This window comes from Mustelus asterias, chromosome 16 (genome assembly GCF_964213995.1).
Source record: "Mustelus asterias chromosome 16, sMusAst1.hap1.1, whole genome shotgun sequence".
In the NCBI taxonomy this organism is placed as follows: domain Eukaryota; kingdom Metazoa; phylum Chordata; class Chondrichthyes; order Carcharhiniformes; family Triakidae; genus Mustelus; species Mustelus asterias.
In genome coordinates this window covers 72,379,907-72,404,239 of record NC_135816.1, presented here as the reverse complement: position 1 = coordinate 72,404,239, position 24,333 = coordinate 72,379,907, and positions in this window count along the sequence as shown.

Genomic DNA, 24,333 nt, shown 5'->3' with positions numbered 1-24,333 from the left:
GCAACCCAAAATGATGTTCCCAAAGAACAAGGTTGGACAGGCTAAGCTTGTATCTGCTGGAGTTTAGAAGAGTAAGAGGCGACTTGATTGAAACATATTGTGGGGGGGGAGGGGATTTTCTGGCCTCTCCGGGGTGTGTTTCTCACGGTGGGAGGCAGTGCGCCATTCACCGGATTTCCCATTGACCGCCCCCAATGCCACACCCCAATGCCGCCAGGATACCTGTGGCAGGGGTTGCGCCGTCAGCAGGTGGTACCAGAAGATCCCGCTGGCGTGAACAGTTGGAAGATTCCTACCGTAAGATCCTGAGGTGGTCCTGAGATGGATGTGGAGAGGAGGCTTCCCCTTGTGGGAGAATCTAGAACTAGGGGGGTCCCTGTTTAAAGATAAGGGGCTTTCATATTAACATGGAGAATTTTTTTTCTCTGTGGGTCGTGAGTCTTTGGAACTCCCTTCCTGAAAACTGGGTGGAAGCAGAGTCTTTGAATATTTTTAAGGCAGAGATAGATAAATTATTGATTAGCAAGGGGGTGAGAGGTTGTCGGGGGTAGGTGGGACAGTGGGGTTGAGGTTACAATCAGTCATGATCTTATTGGATAGTGGAGTAGGCTCGAGGGGCTGAAAGGCCTATTCCTGCTCTGAATTCATATGTTCATCTATATAAGGTCGACCTCTTTCTGTAAAAGAAAAACCCTGTATATCCCAGCTTGAACTTCCTGCAGTGAATTAAAAGGCATCTTGGCTGAAGCAAAATCTAAATATAGACGTTAAGTCCAGATGAAGGCAGGCGGTCAGTTTTGGAAAACGGGGGAATTACTGAAAGTCTGAGTGAGGGTACGGTTCCTTTTTGAAGTCATTTTTTCTTTAATTCAAGGGAAGATAACGCAAAAATCATTTCAGTGTTTTTGTCTCCTCTTACGGTTTGCACAAAAACGTCTTTCGGAAACCTCGGGGTGTGTTGAGGGCTGATTTGTCAGTGGAGTCCCCAAGCTAACTCCCTGACACTGCCTGCTAACAGGGATGTAAATGTTAAAAGGTAATGCTCGTCAGCAGCTGACAGGTCTAAATGGCCCTTTTTAGCTCACTGTGAGGAACTGTCATAAAAAAACATTAAAATGCAGATCTAGACAGCTGAAACAGCCATGCACATAATTATCAGCAAATGGTGTAAGTATCATCGCCATGATTCCACCAGTTTAGTAAATGCATTCAGTTTTTTTTTTGTTGCCTGCAGCCTTGAGATGAAGTGCTGTCAAAAACAAAGACAACATGGGATTTCTGTTGCCAGATCCCAGGCATTCTCAGTGTTCGTATTCGAAAAACCTGAAAACTGCTCCGAACGATCCCTTCTCCTCATTTCTGTTTCAGTAAAGTTCTTCTCACAGGGAGGGGTGTAACTTGATAGGACTCTGTCACAGGGAGAGTTTTGAAAAACGTGATTCTCGCTGGTGAGATGGCGTTTTGCAATTTTGGAGCAGGCCCGCTATTGGAGTGATGCAGAATACACTGCAGAACATCAGGAACCTCATTTTAATACATCTCATTATAGAGCACTCACTCCGGATATTGAGCCCGCACCGAGTATTCAGCAGGCGCTGGTGTCATGTCATGCCAGCACCATTTACAGCAGCTCTATACATAAGTGTGAACCTCTGAGGGGGATATCATAGGTGAGCACTCAAGCAGATAAGTACAACTCATGGCTGGGGGTGGGGGTCTCTCTCGCTATATGGGGGAGGGGCGATGGGGGGGGAGGAGGGAATGGGCAGGTCAGATGCTATGAGAAAATGGAGGCTCAGCGATTTTCACTTTGGAGCGTTACAGGGGAAATAATGTGAGGATATGGCTGTTGTGTCAGAGGGGATGTTGAGAGGGAGAGCAGATATTCGCTCAGTGAACAGGAAGCACTTGGGTGGTAGTCACAGAAGCATGGAGGGATGAGGGTCAGGGCTCTGGTAGGACTCCTCACAGCTCACTGTGGTGTTCTCACTCTTTCAGTGCTTGATTCAGGAGAATCATGGAGCCTGTTGAGTTGCCCTTTTTGCCACTCATGATTGACCAGCAGCAGAGACAAAGATGTACTGCCGCACGTGCCCAGGAACAGAGGCCTGCAGATGTCCAGGGAGCAAGAGCACAAGATCAACCTCGGAGACAGTACCGGCCGAGAATTGTCCAGCATCGATGTTCCTAACCTCACACATGTGAGTATGTATATTGGTGCCGGGTGTGAGTGACAGCATCTTCAGCGGTGGGGTTTGAGGAGTCTCCCTCTGAGCTGCTGGAGTCTAGTGAGTCCAGGAAGCACAAGGATGGTCTGGCCTGCTTGGCTACTTTGCCTGCAAGAGAAGGGAGATGGCATCAGGGGGGATTAATGATTACTCACTTGAGACTTATGGGATGACAGCATGCCTTGAGGATTCTCACATTTTTCTGCGGTCCCCACTGCATCATTAGCACAGGCGTGCTCTTCCTCCTCCCCAGCCAGCTCGAGTGTTCTGTTCTCAAAGGACGCGAGGGCTCTGAGCTCCAGCATGACTCTGACTGGCTAAGCCCACTTATGCTTGTTGTGGTTGAGTTTGTCCTGCATGGGCACAGATAGTGTAGGCGGGAATTGTGAGATTGAAGATGTTGATGAGGTGTGGCAAGCATAGGGCTTGGGTGGGAGCTGGAATATGAGGAGCATAGCAGCTACTGGGGGAACATGGTGATTGGGGAAAGAGGATCTCGTACCTGTTGGCAACCCCAAATGAGGCTGGATGAGTGATGGAGTTGGAGGTGGGAGGGGTGTGCGAGGGGGTCCAGAGAGAGACTAGAGGTGGTTCACTTACCCTGGCTGAATGAAGAAGACCGTTAATCTCCTTCCTACACTGCTCTCCCGTCCTCTTTTGCAGTGAGCTGCCTCTCGTAAGGGCTGCCACTGTATCCCAGGCAGGGGTGGTGACCTTGCTGGAAGGCCTTCTTCTGGAGCAGGGGGTTGAGTGCATCCCGCTTCTGCTACATGCCATCCAGCAGTCTGATCAGGGTTCCCCCGGAAAAATTAGGTGCGGGCTTCTTGGCTGCCATGGCCTGCAATTGATCTGGAGCAAGGGCTGGTGGAGCCATTTAAATGGAGCGCCTGCCTCAGTAATTGCAGCAATCAAGTTGATGCGGGGCGGGCAAGTCAGAGGGAGCATATCATGAGTGCAACATGGCTCTTGTGGGCATAAACATTTTTCCTAATGAGCCGTAAAATGTGATCAGAAATCCCGGCGTCAGCGGGAATCACTCCGTTTCTCAAACTGAAACCAGCATCAGAATTGCACGCTGAAGGACACACAGTGGCACAGTGGTTAGCACTGCTGCATCACAGTGTCAGGGACTGGCGGGTTCGATTCCCAGCTTGGGTCACTGTCTGTGAGGAGTCTGCATATTCTCCCTGTGTCTGAATGGGTTTCCTCCGGGTGCTCTGGTTTCCTCCCACAGTCCAAAGGACATGCTGGTTTGATGCATTGTCCATGCTAAATTCTCCCTCAGTGTACTTGGACAGGTACTGGAGTGTGGCACCTAGGGGATTTTCACAGTAACTCCATTGCAGTGCTAATGTAAACCTACTTGTAACACTAATAAATAAACTTTAACTGAAGAGAAGGATCGCCATCTTAGCTTAATCCTTTATGCCATGGATCCTACAGCTGATGATATGCTCCCGAGGAAGGGGGTGGAAGAGACCTCCACAGATTTTGACCCAGCACCTAAAACCTTTCATACATATTTCAGTCCACCACAGACTGTCACCATTGATAAAACGGTTCAACGTGTGAGGTGGGCCAATCTCAGAGTGGGAAACCGGACTAAACTTTGTCAATGTCACCGAGGCTCTAGATGATTCTGTAATTGTCTTAGGCCCAAACATAATGAACCTTCCCGCTCAAAAACTCACCAAAATGGATGAAAGGATGGGAAACTCCACAGCAGCCATTTTGAGATGTTCACGTTTTGGTGCATAGAAACAATACAGATGGCAAGATTGTCCAGCAGGGGGCGGGAAATGCTCCGAGTGTGGAAGGACTGGGCATTCCAAGCACTTCTGCAAGTCCAGTAACTTTAATTAAGGAAAGAGACAAGAGTATTTTTAGGAGACACTAAGAAATTGGAAACCAAGATAGAGATGAAATTACAGAGTTTCTAGGGGAAGTAAATGGGCTTAATCAGGACTATTGGTCAGTTACTGTGCAAGTTAAAGGCTTCAACACCAACTTTGAAATTGAGACCGGAGCTGGTGTCATGACACTGGCTGATCAGCCAATACCCCTCCATCCATCAGACATTCCATTGCAAGGTTCAGGCATACAGACTTTCCAATAAAAGGCAGGCCAAAGCTTCTCATCATTACAAAGGGCAACCAATTGTTGTTCCTTTCTGTGTTGTTCACCATCAACGCAGATCCTTATTGATTGGTGATGTCATTTTAGTTCTGGGAATTTTGGAAAAACAAGATGATGACCTGCATTTGAACAACTTAATACCTTTCATGGAACAGTCTATAAGGGCTAAGGGCCCTAACAATCTACGAGTAATAGTGCAGAGGACTTGTGCTCCAGAACTTGCTGCTTCCCTAGCCAAGTGTTCCAGTACAGTTACAACACTAGCATTTACCTAGCAATGTGGAAAATTGCCCAAGTATGTCCTGTACACAAAAAGCAGGACAAATTCAACCCAGCCAATTACCGCCCAGTCTACTCTTGTGCTGACAAGTCATGGGTATCATTCGCGGCACTCAAGTGCCGGGCAATGACCATCTCCAAGAAGAAAGAATCTAACCATTGCCCCTCGACATTCAATGGCATTACCAGTGCTGAATCCCCCATTCTGGGGGTTACCATTGACCGGACGCCAAACTGGACTAGCCATATAAACACTATGGTACAAGAGCAGGCCAGAAGCTTGGAATCCTGTAGTAAATAACTCACTTCCTGACTCCCCAAAGCCTGTCCACCAACTACAAGGCACAAGCCAGGAGTGGAACACTCTCCACTTGTCTGGATGAGTGCAACTCCAACAACACTCAAGAAGCTTGACACCATCCAGCAGAAAGTCCCCACTTGATTGGCACCCGATCTACAAACATTCACTCCCTCCGCTACTGATGTGCAGTGGCAGCAGTGTGTGCCATCTATAAGATGCACTGTAATAATTCACCAAGGTTCTTCAGGCAGCACCTTCCAAACCCACAACTGCTACTATCTTGAAGGATGAGGACAGCATGTACCTGGGAATACCACCATTTGATGTTCCCCTCTAAGCCACTCACCACCTTGACTTGGAAATATATCGCCGTTCCTTTACAGTCACTGGATCAAAATCCTGGAACTCCCTCCCTAACAGCAATTTTGATGTACCTACACCACAGGGACTGCAGCAGTTCAAGAAGGCAGCTCACCACCACCTTCTCAAGGACAATTAGAAATTGATAATAAATGCTGGCCTTCCCATCATGCCCACATTCCATGAGGTATTGAGGTTATGAAGTTCTTTATGAAGCTAGGCCAGAGGTGGCGGGCACAGAAGTCATTGCAACACACAGTGACCATCCGTAAGAATACCTTCAGAACCTGGATTGGCTCTGTTCCAAGAATATGAGGAAGAGGCTGTCACAGAACTGAGTGATCTGTTGCGAGTAAAGGTTAGTACGCTACTCCAATCAACAGCTATAGGAAGATCTTTCTGAGAGATCAGTTGTGTTCCTCGTGGCAGAGCAGCATTCCAATCTTGATGCCACCGCACCTACCAATGCAATACTAAGTGTATTGCTGATTAACCATGGAGTCTCCCAGGGAGAACGCCTTGTTTGAGTCCATTGATGATCACACTGCCAAAGAGTAGGTAGTACCAATTCACTGGGTAAAAGTCAATTGATATCATCACTTCCGCCCCAGCTGAAAAAGCTTCTTCCCACTAGAGCTGTTCTCGAGCACAGAAATCCAAGGCATCGGAACTTCTAATGCTTCACAATCGTGTACAAGAAAATAATCTACAGAGAAATCGTCTACAAGAAATTCATCTTCAAATCATCTCAGAGATTCAACTCTGTTGTCTTACTGTAGAATCCCTACAGTGCAGAAGGAGGCCATTCTATCCATTGAGTCTGCACCAACTCCCCAAAAGAACTTCTTATCCAAGCCCACGACACATCCCAAACCCCCCCCCCCACCTCGCCCTATCTCTGTAACGCTGCACATTTACCATGGCCAATCCACCTAACCTACATGTATTTGGACACTGAATTGCGTTTCTGAATGGAGGGCTGTGACAAGTGGCGTTCCTCAGGGATCAGTGCTGGGACCTTTGCTGCTTGTAATATATATAAATGATTTGGAGGAAAATGTAACTGGTTTGATTAGTAAGTTTGCGGACGACATTAAGGTTGCTGGATTTGCGGATAGCGATGAGGACTATCAGAGGATACAGCAGGATATAGATCGGTTGGAGACTTGGGCGGAGAGATGGCAGATGGAGTTTAATCCGGACAAACGTGAAGTAATGCATTTTGGAAGGTCTAATAAGGATAGGAAATATACAGTAAATGGCAGAACCCTTAAGAGTATTGATAGACAAAGGGATCTGGGTGTACAGGTACATAGGTCACTGAAAGTGGCAATGCAGGTGGAGAAGGTAGTCAAAAAGGCATATGACATGCTTGCCTTCATCGGCCGGGGCATTGAGTTTAAAAATTGGCAAGTCATGTTGCAGCTTTATAGAACCTTAGTTAGGCCGCACTTGGAATACAGCGTTCAATTCTGGTCGCCACACTATCTGAAAGATGTGGAGGCTTTGGAGAGGGTACGGAAAAGATTTATCAGGAAGTTGCCTGGTATGGAGGGCATGAGCTATGAAGAAAGGTTGGAGAAACTTGGTTTGTTCTCACTGGAGCAACGGAGGTTGAGGGGCGACCAGATAGAAGTCTACAAGATTATGAGAGGCATGGACAGAGTGGATAGTCAGAACTTTTTTTCCAAGGTGGAAGAGTCAATTACTAGGAGGCACAGGTTTAAGGTGCAAAGGGCAAGGTTTAAAGGAGATGTACAAGGCAGATTTTGTTTACACAGAGGGTGTTGGGTGCCTGGAACTCGCTGCCGGGGGAGGTTGTGGGAGCGGATATGGTAGTGGCTTTTAAGGGACATCTTGACAAATACATGAATAGGATGGGAATAGAGGGATATGGTCCCCGGAAGGGTAGGGGATTTTAGTTAAGTCGGGCAGCATGGTCGGTGCAGGTTTGGAGGGCCGAAGGGCCTGTTCCTGTGCTGTAATTTTCTTTGTTCTAAGGGCAATTTTGGCATGGCTAATCCATCTAACCTGTATATCTTTGAACAGTGGGAGGAAACTGCAGCACCCGGAAGAAACCCACTTATCTTAATATCCTTAAAAATTCTTCCCATTGCCAGATTCAACAGAATTTCAGAACTTCAATACCTTTCTCATTTTTGATGCAGTAGTGAATGGTACAGCTGTGAGAGTTGAAAATCCTTCATCTTTTCTTTTTATTTGTTCATGGGATGTGGGTTTCGCTGCCAAGGCCAGCATTTATTGCTAATCCCTATTTGCCCTTGAATTTAATGGCTTGTTAGGTCATTTCAGAGGGCAATTTAGAGTCAACCACATTGTTGCAGATCTGGAATCACATGTAGGCCAGACCAGGTAAAGATGGCAGATTTCCTTCCCTAAAGATGTCGAACATCCCAGATAAATTTTTTTTACAACAATTGACAATGGGTTCATGGTCATCATTCAACTTTTAATTCCAGATGTATATTGAATTCAAATTTCAACATCCGCTGTGGTGGGATTTGAGCCTGGGTCCTTTCGACAATTTCTCTGGATTACTGGTCCAGTGACAATACCACTGCACCACTGCCTCCCATCGTCTCAGGCCTACCACCAGGATGTTTAAATAGGGTAGAGTTCCTGAGCGAGTCTTAATCTCTTCTCTTCTAGTTCATGAGAGGTCATGAGTCAGCGTTCTTCAGTCTTCTCTCTTGAATCAGTCTTTCTTTGAAAATGATCTACAATCCTTACACTTCAGGAGTCCTGAAATCTACATTCTAATTACCAGTAGTACTGCAAACTTGTTGTTCCATTTGACTCATGATGATGTTGTCCAAGGAAAAGAGTAATGTCTGCATGTTTCCAAGTTACATCTTCCCAAAGAGCTAAGAACAAAGAACAAAGAACAAAGAACAATACAGCACAGGAACAGGCCCTTCGGCCCTCCAAGCCCGCGCCGCTCCCTGGTCCAAACTAGACCATTCTTTTGTATCCCTCCATTCCCACTCCATTCATGTGGCTATCTAGATAAGTCTTAAACGTTCCCAGTGTGTCTGCCTCCACCACCTTGCCTGGCAGCGCATTCCAGGCCTCCACCACCCTCTGTGTAAAATACGTCCTTCTGATATCCGTGTTAACCCTCCCCCGTGGGAGAACACCATGGGAGACTGAATCCCCAATAACAGTGGATAACTTGACAGAGGGTTGGGGGAAGAATGATTGTAGGAGTTGGATAAAATCTGTAGCAGTCAAAAGGAGTTACAGAAATGCACTATAAATAGTCTTTAAAACGTTTCATATTGTTGGTAAGAAGGTGTTTGAATACTTGCGGGGGGGGGGAATTGTTGTGTAAGGGGTTAATAGAATGGATATACTAATAAATGATGTAGACCACAATGCATCAGTGACATTAGCAGTCATTGCTGGACTCTCTCTCTCTCTCTCTCTCTCAAGAGAAAGGATGCAATGGTCTATACTCAGGAGATATGCATCTACTCTGTAACCTATCTTATTTATACAGTATTAATAAACCAGTTTAAAACAAGGAGCAAAGTAAGATGATAGCATCAAGGGAAGATTTGATATGCAAACTACAACCTCACCAAGAGTATAGCAAGGAATGGAATGGTGGGAGCTTTTTACAAGTCTTTACTGGAATGGTGGGACTTCAGAGAAGTGAGCTTGCAGCATTTGCTTAAAGTCTAATCCTTAACGGGATTTTCCAAGAGCAGACCCAGATTGGGTTGGAGCCCTCACTTGACAGGAGAATCAGAAACAGCTCCTTAAAGGCTGCAATTAATACTTGAAAGGAACCACCATGAAATATGGGAGAAGGACTGGTCCACGTTCCAAAATCTCTGGAATTACAGCAAGAGTGTGTGGCCACCCTAAAAATGCCAGAGCAAAGTCTTTGGTTTCAAAGTCCATGCTGCTTGGCAGAGAGTCAATGCTGTGCCCACCATGTCGAGAATCTGGTAACAGATGAGCAAATAAAAAGAAATGCCCTCCGGAAATCTCTCAGGGTCAGGTTAGGTAGCCAAATACACCAGTGAATAATATTGTCAGGGTGAGGTTAGATAGCCTCATGCTCCAGTGAAGATTAGTCTGCCAAGGTGAAGTTAGAAAATCCCATACTTGAGTGAAGAATAGTCTGTCAGTGTGTGGTTAGATAGCCTCAACTTTAGTTAAAAAATGTCTGTCAGGGTGAGGTTAGATAGCCTCATACTACAGTGAAGATTAGTGTCCAAGGCCCCTAGATAGCATAATACTCTAGTGAAGAATAGTCTGCCAAGGTGAAGTTAGATAACCTCACGCTCTAGTGAAGAACAATCTGTCAGGAGGTGGTTAGATAGCCCCAGGCTCCAGTGAAGAAAAGCATGGCTGGGAGTTCTCCCCAGTTCCTAGTGAATATTCATCTTCCATCTAAACATCTTTGCAAAGGATTATCTGGTTAGTGTGGCACTGTTGTTTATGTGATCTTCCTGTGTTCCTTTTGGCTTTTGTGTTTCCCTCATTACAGCATTAGCTGCTGGGTTATCATGAGGTTGTAAAAATGCTGATATCAATGCTTATCTTTCAAGTCTTTTGTATTATCAAATAGAAATGACAAAATATACCATCAGTGATGTTTAGGGGGGTCACCGACAATATGCAGGTTTATTGACTTGCGACTGGCTCTGTTTGAATTAGTGGAAACATTTGCCAATTGTTTACAGGCGGTGGAGTCTGCAGGGAGTGGTGCTGCCCATCAAGGAGGTCTTGTGACCAAAAGCGTTCTGGTCAGATCACTTGCTCCTTGAAATGTGCGCTATACTTACAGTTTCCCTTGCAGCATGAGAGGGAGATGGAGCAGGGGAAGCAAAGAAGCTGCTTGCAAACAGGGGAATAGAGAGGGGAGCAGGGGTCTCAATAGGATTCCTGATTCATGGTGGTCTTCTCAGCAGCCTGACCATCATCAGGGTACAACCCTTGTCGGCAGAGATACACTGAGCACCTCAAGAGGAGTAGGTGGAAGAGGAGCAGACAGCTGGCACATTTATATCAGGCTGGCTATGACTGGCTCATTCAATTCTGGTTCCAGTGACCACAACACCAATTCCCCATTGTACAACAGTCCCACACATTACCATGCTATTGTTACTGACCCTCCAACTGCCTTCTTAGCTGCAATAGGGAGACGGAAACAACCATTCTGTACTCATTTTATCCAACAAAACATCCAACATTGCTCAACTAATCACTCTTATGCATTACCATAGTGCCTGCCTTGCATGTGTCTTTTCCTGTCCTAATGTTCCTTCTGCAGTATTTTCCCTGTGGCTGTATCATGTCTAATGGGAGGCTGTTGATGTTGAGCAGTAGAGACTGCAGATGCTCTGGAAGGGCAGCCTCAAACGGCTTTCAGCCTCGAGGACCCAGTTTCTCAGCCTGCACCAACTCAGCAGGCTGGCCTTGCTCGATAGCACGGGCACTGCTAGGGTGACAATGGTGGCAGCATAAAGACAGCCTTCCTGAGAGGACAGCAGGTCCATGCTCCACGGGGCCACTTCCACTCCCCACTGGGATGTGCCTCAGCAATCCGAGGAGGCCTGGTTAGTATTTTGTGCCGATTACTGTTTGTTGGCAGACATGGTATCAATATGTGACATGGAACAGATCTCTTCTGAAAACTTTCCCATTGTGCATCAACATTACAGCCAAAGAAAAGCTGCCTATAATATATTTAAATTAGCACGGTCGCTCAGAGAATCGATACATTATATAAAAAATTGACTGTCCATTTCCATACATTTTAAATACCGGCACAAAGCTCTGTGATTTTTGATAATTAGGGCTTCTGCCCATCATCACTGTGTCTACGGCCCCTGGATAGGTAGCCTGTCTTTACACTACCATGTCATGCTGTTTCATCTTTTGTTGTTACTTTATACCCATGTCATATTTTCCTGAGTGCTCCACTTATTTTTGATAGAGGCCCAATTACAGCTGATCTCATAATATCTCTTATTTATCACTGAGCCGCCCCCTATTGTCATATTTTTATTGTAGCATGAAAGAGACAGAAAGCAAGTAATCAACACCGTCGTGTTCTGTGACTACACAGAATATCACGATTTAGTAGGCTTTTAACAACAGAGGTGGAATTGGATTGCAGGGATAGATGCACACGCCCGCAGCATCATTTACACAGTAAGTGAGAGGAACAATTTGAGAAAGGTGGGTTTTGAGGGATGAGTACAATGAATCAGGGAGCATTCATATCTCAACTCTTTAGTGTCAGGGTAAGTACTCACCCATTAGCCTTCTAGTATAAGATTCAGCATAGTGAATGTCTGGTACAAGCTCCGATAGAGGGACAGAGTGCACTGCGATTTTCTATCCATGTCTTTCTGTCAGTTAACTCATTCAAAGTGCAGCAATAGCAGCTGCACATTTAACAAATCTGAACGAAACACCCTTGTATCTTATTTCAACCAATTTTGTAAAGGACTAACAGCTCTAGAATAGTGGACTGAGGAACAATATGTGCACGCATTAAGCAAGCATTCACTATTGTTGCTAATTGCCATTTCCAGTCTTGTGTCTGTAATGTTCATGGTCTCTTTATTGACACTTTCCATACTGGGCCTAGAGGGTCCCCCTTGGCCTTACTGCCATTTTATTGTGTTCATCACAGTGCGAAGACACAGACCTGCCCTGAGTGATTGAGCGGTTGGACATTCGGAAGGGAAGGGCCCCACGGAGAGACGTCTCCCCTATCCTTGTGCTGTGCCCCCCTGCATCCCACAAAACCCACCTGCCCCTCCCCCACACCACATCACTTACATGTGTCCTATGTCACTCCACGATCCTGAGCCTCTGATTGGCCGGCAGCTCTCAATGGGTGAGCCTTTGGCGGCTGGTTGTCTTGATACCAGTGGAAGGCCCACCACTGGCCTCGCCACTGCCTGATTGGTTTGTGGTTTGGTGGGCTTTCCAGAAAGGACGCAGTAGGCAACACCATGGATGCTTCGACAAGATTCCCTCCATAAAGTCCAAAAGGAGTAATGTTAAACCTTTGTAAAACACAGCTTTGACCTCAAGTGGTGTATTCTGAGCATCAGATTTTAGAAACAATGTCAAGGGCCTAGGAAAGGGTACAGAGGACATCTATTAGTATGACAGCAGGCATGAGGAACTTCAGTGACGGGATGTGACTAGAAAAACTGGGATTATTTACCCAACAGCAGAGGATGCTGAGCGGAGTAAAAGCAGAAAATTCTGCAAGCACTCAACAGGGCCTGTGGAGAAAGAAAGAGTTAACTTTTCAGATCCGTAACCCTTCTTCAGACCCCTGTTCACCAGTTCTGATGAAGAATCATCTCTGCAGATGCTGTCTGACATGCTGAGCATTTCCAGCATTTTCTGTTTTTGTCTCAGATTTCCTGCATCAGCAGTATTTTGCTCTGTGATTGAGGGTAGATTTAATTGTGTTGTTCAAAATTCATTTTAATACAATAAATTAAAGTAAAATAAAGTTTATTTATTAGTCACAAGTCGGCAATTAAGTTACTGTGAAAATCCCCCAGTCGCCACACTCCGGTGCCTGTTCGGGTACACGGAGGCAGAATTTAGCACGGCCAATGCACCTAACCAGCACACCTTTTGGACTGTGGGAGGACACCAGAGCACCCGGAGGAAACCCACGCAGACATGGGAAGAATGTGCAGACACTGCACAGGCAGTGACCCCGAGCCAGTAATCAAACCCACGTCTCTGGCTTTGTGAGGCAGCAGTGCTAACCACTGTGCCACCGTGCCACCCCAAATAGGAGAGACTATTTTCACTGGCAGGGTGGTCAGTAACCAGAGGACACAGATTTAAGGCAGAACAGAGAGGAAATGCTGTCGTTATCATAATCTGGAATGCAATGCTTGAAAGGGTGGAAGAAGCAAATTCAATAACCTTCGAAAGGAATTTGGCCAAATGATTGAAATGAAAATATGTGCAACTACAGGGAAAGAGCAACAGACAGGAACTAAGTGATTGGCTCTTTTAAAGGATGGCACAGTCACGATGGGCTGAACGTCCTCCATCTGTGCTCTTTGATTCCATCATTCCGATTACTCTGGGAATGCGATGATCAGGGTTTCAAATGCACGGGGGCGGCAGGTGAATGTGCTTCACAAAGCCTTGGAAATGTCAATGACTGTGACCCCTATAGAGGAGAGTCGCGCCGCACCCCCTGTCCCCCCCCACCCCCCACTGTCCCCCCACTGTCCCCCCTCCCCCCCCCCCCCCCCCCCACCCATTTACCCCATTTGCAAATTACAGAATCTGTGAAGAGATGCTCCTCCAATCACAGGCTGTTTCTCTCCCGCACTGGACACTGATAGGCTCTGTCGTGAGATCCAGCTGTGCCCATGATTGGAGGAGTATGGGGAAGCGAATGGCACTGCTGAGCAGTGGCAAATTGGTGGTGAGAGAGTCTACAATGGAGAGTGAGTGCTAGTGCTTGGTGGGGGAAGGGGAGTGGTGGAGGGGACAGGGGCCGCAAAGGGAAAGGGCTGCGAGGAAGAGGAGATATGAGTGGGGGGGGGGGGTGGGGGGGGGGGGGGGTCTGCTCTGTGGAGGGGAGAGGCTGCAAGGGGGAGACAGATTGCCAGGGAGAGAACAGTTTTTAACCTGTCAGCAAAGAAATATTCAGTTAATTGGAAACCATGGAAACTTGAAGTCAGTGAGGTAATAAATGCTTTATAAATGAATCTGTAGTCTTTAGCTCCAGGAGCTATTGAACTTGAAACATGGGGAAAAATGAAATGAAAACTGTGTTAATTGAATAGTTTAATATTGAACCATTTTGTCATACAAGAAAAAGTTGCATTTGTGTGTTATCACGTCTCAAAGCATTTCACATACTGTGAACGGCTTGAGATACAGTGCTGTATTAGAGACAAACATGTCACCATTTTACACACACCAAGATTCCAAGCAGTAATGAGTTACTTGTATTTTTATAATGTTTTTTATGACCTTAGAACATCCCAAAGTGCTTTACAGTCAAAAGAATACTTTGGAAGTATAGCTCGTGTTGGGTCAGTCATTGGGTCAAAATTCTGGAACTCGCTCTCTAACAGCATTGTAGGTGTCCACATGAACTGCCACAGTTCAAGAAGACAACTCACCACCACCTTCTCAGGGGCAATTGTAGATGGGCAATAAATGGTGACCTAGCCTTTTTGGCTAAGATCAAGCATCAGATCAGATGCAATGTCTTTTCTTGTCAGCTTGGATCTTGTTTGTCTTTCTTGTGGCGACCATGAGTTGGATTCAATTTGAATTTGTTTTTTGGAGCAGGCAGGCTTGCCCGGTCCAGTCTGAGAATTGGCTTTGTAACTTAAAGAATGGAGTAAAATTTAAAAAAAAAATGCTGGCCTAGCCAGCGACACCCATACCCTATGAAAGATTTGCCAAGTTAACCAATTTCAGCTGATGGTGAGGTGAGGCGGTTGTAGGGTTATCAGACTGGACACAGAAATAGGGGTCCTGTTCCACACTATAATTCAGTGATATCTGTTACAGGTGAGCATTTAAACAGCAGCCAAAGGAACGGTTGCACCCTGCTGCTGTCCCCCCACAGTTGAATAACTTGCCAAGTCCCCTTGTTTAGGCTCACAGGAAGGGTGACCGCGGCCCACTTGGAATGTTAACCAGGCCAGGACTCATAAGAAAGGAGGACAAAAAATTCCCCTATTCCTGCAGCTGCAAGAAGTATTTTTATACCACCTTGGATTGTTTAATTCATTGCTAGGAGGACACTTCCTGTGAGGCAATGTTGTCATTTCTACACCCTGAACTCCCACTTAAATGAAGCAATGTTTGCAAGTTACAATATTTGGCAAACAGGCATGTTTGCGGAGCATGGAAAATAATTAAATTGTAGGTGCAAACACATCATAATTAGATTATGTTGCAGTTAAGTGTGATTTATGTCAATGCATTATAAATTGGAAAACAAGCAGAAGCAAGTGGTTAAAACAGAACGTGCTGGAAAGTCTCAGCAGGCCTGGCAGCGTGGGTGGAGAGAAAAACTGAGTTAAACATTTTGACTCCAATACGATCCTTCTGGGGAACAGTTCCAAAGAAAAGTCACATTGGACGCAAATCATTAATTCTGTTTCTCTCTCTACAGGTGTTGCTTGACCTGCTAAGTTTTTCCAGCATCTTCTGTTATCATTTCAGATTCCTAGCATCCGCAGTATTTTCCTTTGAAAGTGAAGCAAGTGGTGTCTAAACCATTGTGAAGTGACAGCACTTTCAATATATGGGCTTCTGCAGTCTCTCCCCGAGTGCCAGTGGCAGCCACTACACAACCCAGCATGGTACTGAGTCATATAGAGGGTAAGAAAATGAAAGTTCAGGGTGTGGTTTGGCCTGGGCCTAGTTAGTTGATACTAGCCAGGGTGATGCTGGTCACGGCACTATAACCCGCCTCGGTATCCATGGACTAGGGAAAATAGAATACATAACTGAAATAACTCCCCAGAGGCTGGTGTCCCGTCACCAGATTCCCTTTATTTATAAAGTCAATTACACTCCTCAGAGTGTTTCCGGTATAAAGTCAAAATCTGGAGTACCAGTAACCTTGACACTCCTCAATGTATATACAGGTGAGACTCCTTGATTGGATAAGCAATCATTATCTTAATCAGGGAACTTATCTCTAAGAGGCCACCTCATGGGCCTTGTTGAGGTCTGATGCACCATCAATTCACGAGGACTATAGCGAGTGTGAAATAAAACAGACTTTTAATCACAAGAACTGGAACACACCCTTGTAGTCAGCCTGGTCCAGACTGGGGCAGAGGGGAGGAACTGTTACCTTTATACCTCGATCAGGTGGAAAGGGAGGAGTCTCGGGTCAGGCGCAGCAGGGGTGTGTCCAGGCATATAATACGTAGTTACAGTGGGTCACCACATTCACCCCCTGTTTAAAAAAAAGAATTCGGCGGGGGTGAGATGGGTGGAACATTATATACAAAGTCACGGAACATATACAAAAGTCACGGCTGAAGTAAGACGTCGACACCTCACAGGTTCAGCCTGTCGGGCGGTTTGATCCGCCGCTGCGACCGCCGTAGTACCGGTTGTGGTGTTGTTTCAGGTGGCAGGGTGAATCCGCTCGAGTCCGCCGTCGTCCCTTCTGGTCGGGTACTGCGTGGTGACTCTGAGGGCTCAGGTGAGCTGCACACGGGGGACAGAGAAGTCAGCAGACCTGGTGCTACCTGAACAACAGAGGGGTCTAGGGATGTGGGGTGGAGGGTCATAGTGGGCTCCGGGGCACCCGCAGGCGCCAGGTCCCGGATAGAGACCGTGTCCTCCTACCCATCGGGGTACGCCACATAGGCATATTGGGGGTTGGCGTGGAGGAGCTGGACCCTTTCGACCAGGGGGTCCGACTTATGAGGCCGCACATGGCTCTGGAGCAGAACCGGGCCTGGGTACGTCAGCCACGAAGGTAGTGAGATCCCCGAGGAGGACTTCCTGGGGAAAACAAACATCCGCTCATGAGGGGTGGCATTGGTAGCCGTACACAGGAGTGACCTAATTGAGTGCAGTGCATCAGGGAGGACCTCTTGCCAGTGGGTGACTGGAAGACCTTTAGATCGTAGCGCTAGTAAAACGGCCTTCCAGACTGTCGCATTCTCCCTCTCTACCAGTCTGTTACCCCTGGGGTTGTAGCTGGTGGTCTGACTCGAGGCTATGCCTTTGGAGAGCAGGTACTGTAGCAGCTCATCACTCATGAAGGAGGATCCCCGGTCGCTATGGATGTAGCTAGGGAAACCGAACAGGGTGAAGAGGCTTTGCAGGGACCTGACAACCTGGCTGAAGTCATATCTGGGCAGGGAATGGCAAAAGGGAATCGGGAGTACTCATCTATAACGTTGAGGAAATAGATGTTGCAGTCAGAAGAGGGGAGGGGCCCTTTGAAATCAATACTGAGGCGTTCAAAGGGGCGGGTGGCTTTTATGAGATGTGCCCTGTCCGGCCGATAGAAGTGCGGCTTACACTCTGCGCAGACCTGGCAGTGTCTGGTTATAGACCGGACGTCCTCAATGGAATAGGCAGGTTACGGGCTTTAATAAAGTGGTAGAGCCTGGTGACTCCCAGGTGACAGAGGTCATTGTGGAGAGTCTGTAACTGATTCACTTGTGCGCTGGCACATGTTCCGCGAGACAGAGCGTCTGGAGGCTCATTGAGCTTCCCGGGCCGGTATAAGATATCATAATTGTAGGTGGTGAGTTCAATCCTCCACCTCAGTACCTTATCGTTCTTAATCTTGCCCCTCTGCGCGTTGTTGAACATAAAAGCCACAGAACATTGGTCAGTGAGCAAAGTGAACCGTTTGCCAGCTAAGTAGTGGTGCCAGTGTCGCACCACTTCGACAATGGCCTGAGCCTCCTTCTCGACAGAGGAGTGTCGAATTTCCGAGCCTTGGAGGGTTCGTGAGAAGAAGGTCACGGGTCTGCCCGCTTGGTTAAGGGTGGCGGCCAGGGCGAAGTCAGATGCATCGCTCTTCACCTGAAATGGGATGGACTCATCCACGGCGTGCATCGTGGCCTTTGCGATGTCCGCTTTGATGTGGTCTAAGGCCAGGCGGGCCTCTCCCATCAGGATTAGAGAGGTGGATTTAATGAGCGGACGGGCCTTATCCGCATAATTAGGGACCCACTGGGCGTAGTATGAGAAGAAGCCCAGGCATCTCCTCAGTGCTTTGAGGCTGGCGGGAAGGGGGAGTTCCAGGAGGGGACGCATGCGGTCAGGATCGGGACCGATGACCCCGTTTTCCACCACATACCCAAGGATGGCAAGGCGGTGTGTGTGGAAAACGCACTTCTCCTTATTGTAGGTCAGATTAAGGAGAGCGGCTGTATGGAGGAATTTATTGAGGTTTGCGTCGTGGTCCTGCTGATCGTGGCCGCAGATGGTGACGTTATCCAGGTACGGGAAGGTGGCCCGCAGCCTGTTCTGGTCCACCATTTGGGGTCCATCTCATGCTGGAAAACCGAGACCCCGTTGGTGACGCCGAAGGGGACCCTAAGGAAGTGATAGAGGCGGCCATCCGCCTCGAAGGCAGTATATTGGCGGTCCTCCGGGCGGATGGGAGCTGGTGGTAAGCCGATTTAAGGTCAATGGTGGAGAACACCCGGTATTGCGCAATCTGATTGACCATGTCAGATATGCGAGGAAGGGGATACGCGTCCAGCTGCGTGTACCGGTTAATGGTCTGACTGTAATCGATGACAATGCGGTGTTTCTCCCCAGTTTTGACCACTACCACCTGCGCTCTCCAGGGGCTAGTATTAGCCTCAATGATCCCCTCTTTCAGGAGCCGCTGTACCTCGGACCTGATGAAGGTCCTGTCCCCCGCACTGTACCATCTGCTCTTGGTGGCAATGGGCTTACACTCGGGGGTGAGGTGTTCGAACAGTGAGGGAGGGGTGACTTGAAGGGTTGAGAGGCTGCAGATGGTGTGCGGTGGGCAGTCTAGGAACTGCGGGTTGCAGACGGAGAGCGGGGGAAGAGGCCTGTTGTACTGCAACGTGATGCTCCTGAGATGGATCAGGAAATCGAGCCCCAGGAGTACAGGAGCGCAGAGGTGTGGCAGCACCAGGAGCCTGAAATTCTCGTACTCAGTGCCCCGAACCGTCAGGGTCACCACGCAGCACCCGAGGACATCCACCGAGCGGGACTTTGAGGTTAAGGAAATTGTTTGTTTAACTGGCCGCACGGAAAGGGCGTAGCGGCTCACCGTATCGGGGTGGATAAAGCTCTCCATACTCCCGCAGTCGAACAATCAATTTCCTACGTGGCCGTTTACCTTAATGTCCATCATAGACCTGGCGAGTTGATGAAGACGAGATTGATCCCGCTGGATGGACGCCGCCGTTGATCCTAGTGGGTGGTCGACCGCAGTTGTCGGTGTCCAAAATGGCGGCCCCCTTGTCTCACACGCGGCCGATGGCATCCAAAATGGCGGCACCCGTGGGTTGGGCTTCGAGGACGACTTTGCCCTGCAGACCTTGGCATAGTGGCCCTTCTTCCCGCACCCGGAGCAGAACACCTCCCTCGCCGGGCAGCGTTGTCGGGGGTGCTTCCCCAGGCTGCAAAAATAACATTTCGGACCTGCAACAGCTGCAGCAGTCGAGTCGTTGGTGAGGCGCGGTGTGGCATAAGTCTGCGGCCCTCCTAGATACTGGGGTGGCAGCGGCCGTGGTGCCCACGATGCAACCGCGTGATCGGGTGAGTAAGCCTCGAGGTTACGGGAGGCCATCTCTAAGGATTCTGCGAGTGCCACCGTTTTCGGTAGGTCCAGCCCACCCTGCTCCAGCAGTTGCTGCCGAATGTAATTGGACACGATGCCTGTAACATAGGCATCGCGGACTAAGTCCTCCGTGTACTGCGCGGTGGATACAGCCTTGCAATTACAGGCCCTGCCAAGTACCCGTAGTTCGCGGAGAAATTGTGCACTCGATTCTCCGCGAACTTCGGGTACTTGGCAGGGCCTGTAATTGCAAGGCTGTATAGCCAGAAGGTGTCTGTAATTGCAAGGCTGTATAGCCAGAAGGTGTCTGGCGTAGACTCCGTTCGTCTGTTTGCTATACTGGCTCTTTAGGAGCTCTATCGCGTCCCTGTACGTCTCAGCATCGTGGATGGTGGAATATACCACATCGCTTACCCAGGCGTGGAGCACGTGCAGCTTGTCTGATTCGGACTGGACGACAACGGAGGCTTCGAGGAAGGCTTCAAAGCACTTCAGCCAGTGATCGAAGCTGTTGGAAGCTCCCACAGCTTGAGGGTCCAGGTCTAATTTGTCGGGCTTCAAAATTTGTTCCATCCTATGATTTTTGTTTTCTTTGTGATTAAAATTGATGCACCATCAATTCACGAGGACTGTAGCGAGTGTGAAATAAAACAGGCTTTTAATCACAAAGAACTGGAACACACCCTTGTAGCAGGCCTGGTCCAGACTGAGGCAGAGGGGTGGAACCGTTACCTTTATACCTCGACCAGGTGGAAAGGGAGGAGTCTCGGGTCAGGCGCAGCAGGGGTGTGTCCAGGCATATAATACGTAGTTACAGTGGGTCACCACAAGATCATTGCAAGATTCGATTATGGATCCCATTCCTGAGTCTTATTCAGTGAGAGTGTGGATATCAGTTGAGGGTGAGCTGGATTCAGCTGTGATAACCAGCTTGCTCATTATAAAGGCAAGCACGTTATGAACATTAATTTGGGTGAAGTTGCTGGGGTCTGCTGGTGCTTGTAAAATAGTTCATTATAGTCTGCACCTTGGAGGCAGAAGGGGAAACAGAACATCCTTCTTTATGCAAAAAATAACTTTATTTTCTCTCCCCTCTGGCTTGATTACTTTTCAAGATGGTTGGCCTGTTTCTGACATGGATCAGAAACAAAAGTCCTGGAAATATGTGGATCCTACACTTACAGCATTGACCTCTCCCCTTTGACCTCAGTTCCTGCCAATCATAGACCCCAGGAAAGAGGGGTGACAATATGAGGTCAACACACAATCTATGAGCATTCAGTGCTCAGACCCTGGCTGGGAAAATATCCACCAGCATCTTAGAAAACAAGAATTGTATCTGTAGCTTTGCTTCTGTTCGTACCAAAGTTTGTTTCAAAACAAAAGTTGCTTGGAATGAAAAATAATGGGGGGTGGGCAAGCACTTTAAATCGCAACATCAGCTTGTCTTCCCCACAGCTTTAAGGGTATCCTGCACTGTCAACTTTGGCCATTCACTTGCTTTCTCAATTTAAAAGGTATAAAATTTTAAACAGGGCGCTGGAGAATTGTGAGTAACTCGATTTTGTTCTCTCTTCATTAACTGCCAGTTTTGCGGAGTGGTGCATGCATCCATTTAGCTGCTTCCTGTTGTGTAACGAGCCTGATATATATTATTTACTGCTCTGAGTGTTGTTACAGGGATACTGTCATCTGGCGAAGTGTTGTGCCAAGCTTCGGAACAGAGGGAGGGAGCAATGAGGTGGAAGGTGATCCTATAATAAAATTCTGCTGCTACAAATGTTTTTCGTAAATCTCCTCCGACCAGCCTGCCAATCGTAAATTTCAAAAGTTCTCTCCACCCCCCCCCAACCTCACGCACAGCCCCCACCTCACGCACCCCCCCCACCTCCCGCACCCCCCTAACCTCCTGCACCCCCCACCTCACGCATCCCCCACCTCACGCACCCCCGCCACCTCCCGCAACCCCCATCTCCCGCACCCCCCCCCATCGCCTGCACCCCCCACCTCCCGCACACCCCCCCACCTCCCGTACCCTCCCATCTCCCGCAACCCCCACCTCCCGCACCCCCCACGCACCTCCCGCACCCCTCCCACCTCCCGCAGCCCCCCACCTCTCGCACCCCCCCCCACTTCCCGCACCCCCCCCACCACTCACAGCCCCCCACGTCTCGCACCCCCCCACCTCCCGCAAACACCCCACCTCCCGCACCCCCCCCAACCTCCCGCACCTTCCGCACCCCCCCACCTCCGGCACCCCCCCACCTCCCGCACCCCCCCCACCTCCCGCATCCCCCCCCAACTCCTGCACCCCCACACCTCCCACACCCCCCACCGCCTCCCTTAACCCCCCCGCCTCCCGCACCCCCCCGCCTCCCGCACCCCCCCACCTCCCGCACCTCCCCCACCTCCCGCACAGCCCCCACCTCCCGCACCCCCCCTCCCGCACCCCCTCACCTCCCGCACCCCCCTCACCTCCCGCACCCCCCTCACCTCCCGCACCCCCCCAACCTCCCACACCCCCCCACCTCCTGCACCCCCTCTCACCTCCCACACCCCCCCCACATCCCACACACCCCCCACCTCCCACACCTCCCGCACCCCCCCACCTCCCGCACCTCCCCCACCTCCCGCACAGCCCCCACCTCCCGCACCCCCCCTCCCGCACCCCCTCACCTCCCGCACCCCCCTCACCTCCCGCACCCCCCCCACCTCCCACACCCCCCCACCTCCTGCACCCCCTCTCACCTCCCACACCCCCCCCACATCCCACACACCCCCCACCTCCCACACCTCCTGCACCCCCCCACCTCCCGCACCTCCCCCACCTCCCACACAGCCCCCACCTCCCGCACCCCCCCACCTCCCGCACCCCCACCCCCCTCCTGCAACAAATAACAGCATTTGAATTACTTCCACATCTGTGTCACACTCCGAGACAGGATACAAGAGGCAGCTTCTTGTCTCTCACCTCCAGCCTTTGACCTCCTTCGGCTGGGACATTCCTTGTCTTTTTCCCTCCCTCTGCCTTGTTCGTACTTTTCTGAATGTTCCTGTTGGCCTTTTCAAAGCACAAAGTGAAAATTTTGCACGCTCTATCTATTCGTCCCCTTCTCATCCTCATTGGGTTTGTCCTCTTTGTCCATTCAATGAAGGTTCAATGGTGTGCTTCTTCTTGTGATGGAACTGGGAACAAGGAAATGGGAGTCATTCAACCAGATTGTAAACCTGGCATTGCAGGTTGGGTAATGGAAAATTAATGAGTTCCAAAGCCAGTTTTTATACATCCCTGTTGAGTTATAAATGACTATCCTTGTTGGAACTTATAGAGTTTGCCACTGAGCTAATTGGTCTTGGTTAGCATCCCTGCCTCTGGGCCAGAAGATCTGGGTTTGAGTCCCACCCTAGTTGGGGGGTGGTTGGGCGGGGGTTGGCGGGGGAAGGTAGTGGTATTGTCACTGGAATCATCATCCAGAGACCCAGGGTTCGAATCTCACCATGGCACATGGGGAAATTTGAATTCAATTAAAAAAAAATCTGGAATTATAAAATAATGACCATGAAACCATTGTCATTTAAAAACCCACCTGGTTCACTAATGTCCTTTCGGGAAGGAAATCTGCCGCCCTTACCCGGTCTGGCCTACATGTGATTCCACAGCCACAGCAATGTGGTTGACTCTTAACTGCCCTCTGAGATGGCCTAGAAAGGCACACAGTTCAAGGGCAATTAGGGACTTGCAATTAAATGCTGGCCCAGGCAGTGACACCCACATCCCATGCATGAATAAAAAAAATACTTGATGGCTCTTTGGGTTCTGAAAATGCAATCTTACTGAGCGTGCTATCAAGCTTTTCATAGTCATGTGACTCTGTCCTGAGGCAAGCACTGTCGGCTGCTATTTCTAGTCGGTTCAATGAAGCCTCTCTCGGAGACAGGCGCTGATGAAGACTGTGTTCTTATACATGAAACTTACATGTAGAAGTGAAGGAATCATAGATTTTTGAACCCTGGCAATTAAACAGAAGTCACTGAGAACCCAGGAATCAGAGAGGTTCAAAGCTGCAGAAAAATAAAATGCTGCTGAAAAGGGCAAAGAGAAACAGCCAAAGGCTGTAAGTAAATACTGAGTGTGTAAAAATGGCTGCAGCAAATTTCCAGACAAGGAACATGACCCAGGCGAACAGCCAATGTCAACATGCATGCCTTTTATGAAGAAACCTGCACAGTTTAAAGACTATGGGTGACATTTTACAGCCCCATCATGGCCGGAGTGGGGCATGAAAATGCAGCGAGCCAATGAAAAGTCCAATGCCTTTGATGGAATCTTCTGATCACGCCAGAGGGAAAGGCTGTAAAGTTCCACCTATGTCAATGCATGTGCAGTGATTGACTAGTAGAATAAACACTTGTTAATGCATGAGAACAGTGAGTGTATAGTGGATAACCTGGGTACCTCACACTCACACAGGATTGAGCATGCAAATATGCTTTTTTTTCATTAGGAAAAGGGGGATGGTTTGGGTTTTGAAAATGCAGTCTTACTAAATGTACGACCAAGCTCATCATGTGACTCTGCCATGAGGCAAGCACTGTAGACTGTCACTTCTATTCTGTTCAAAAAACCTCTCACAGAGACCGATTCTGATGAAGATTACTGCCCTTATACATGAAACAATGGCCAAGGAAGGTCAATTCATAATGCAGCCAAACAGGTTGAGTAG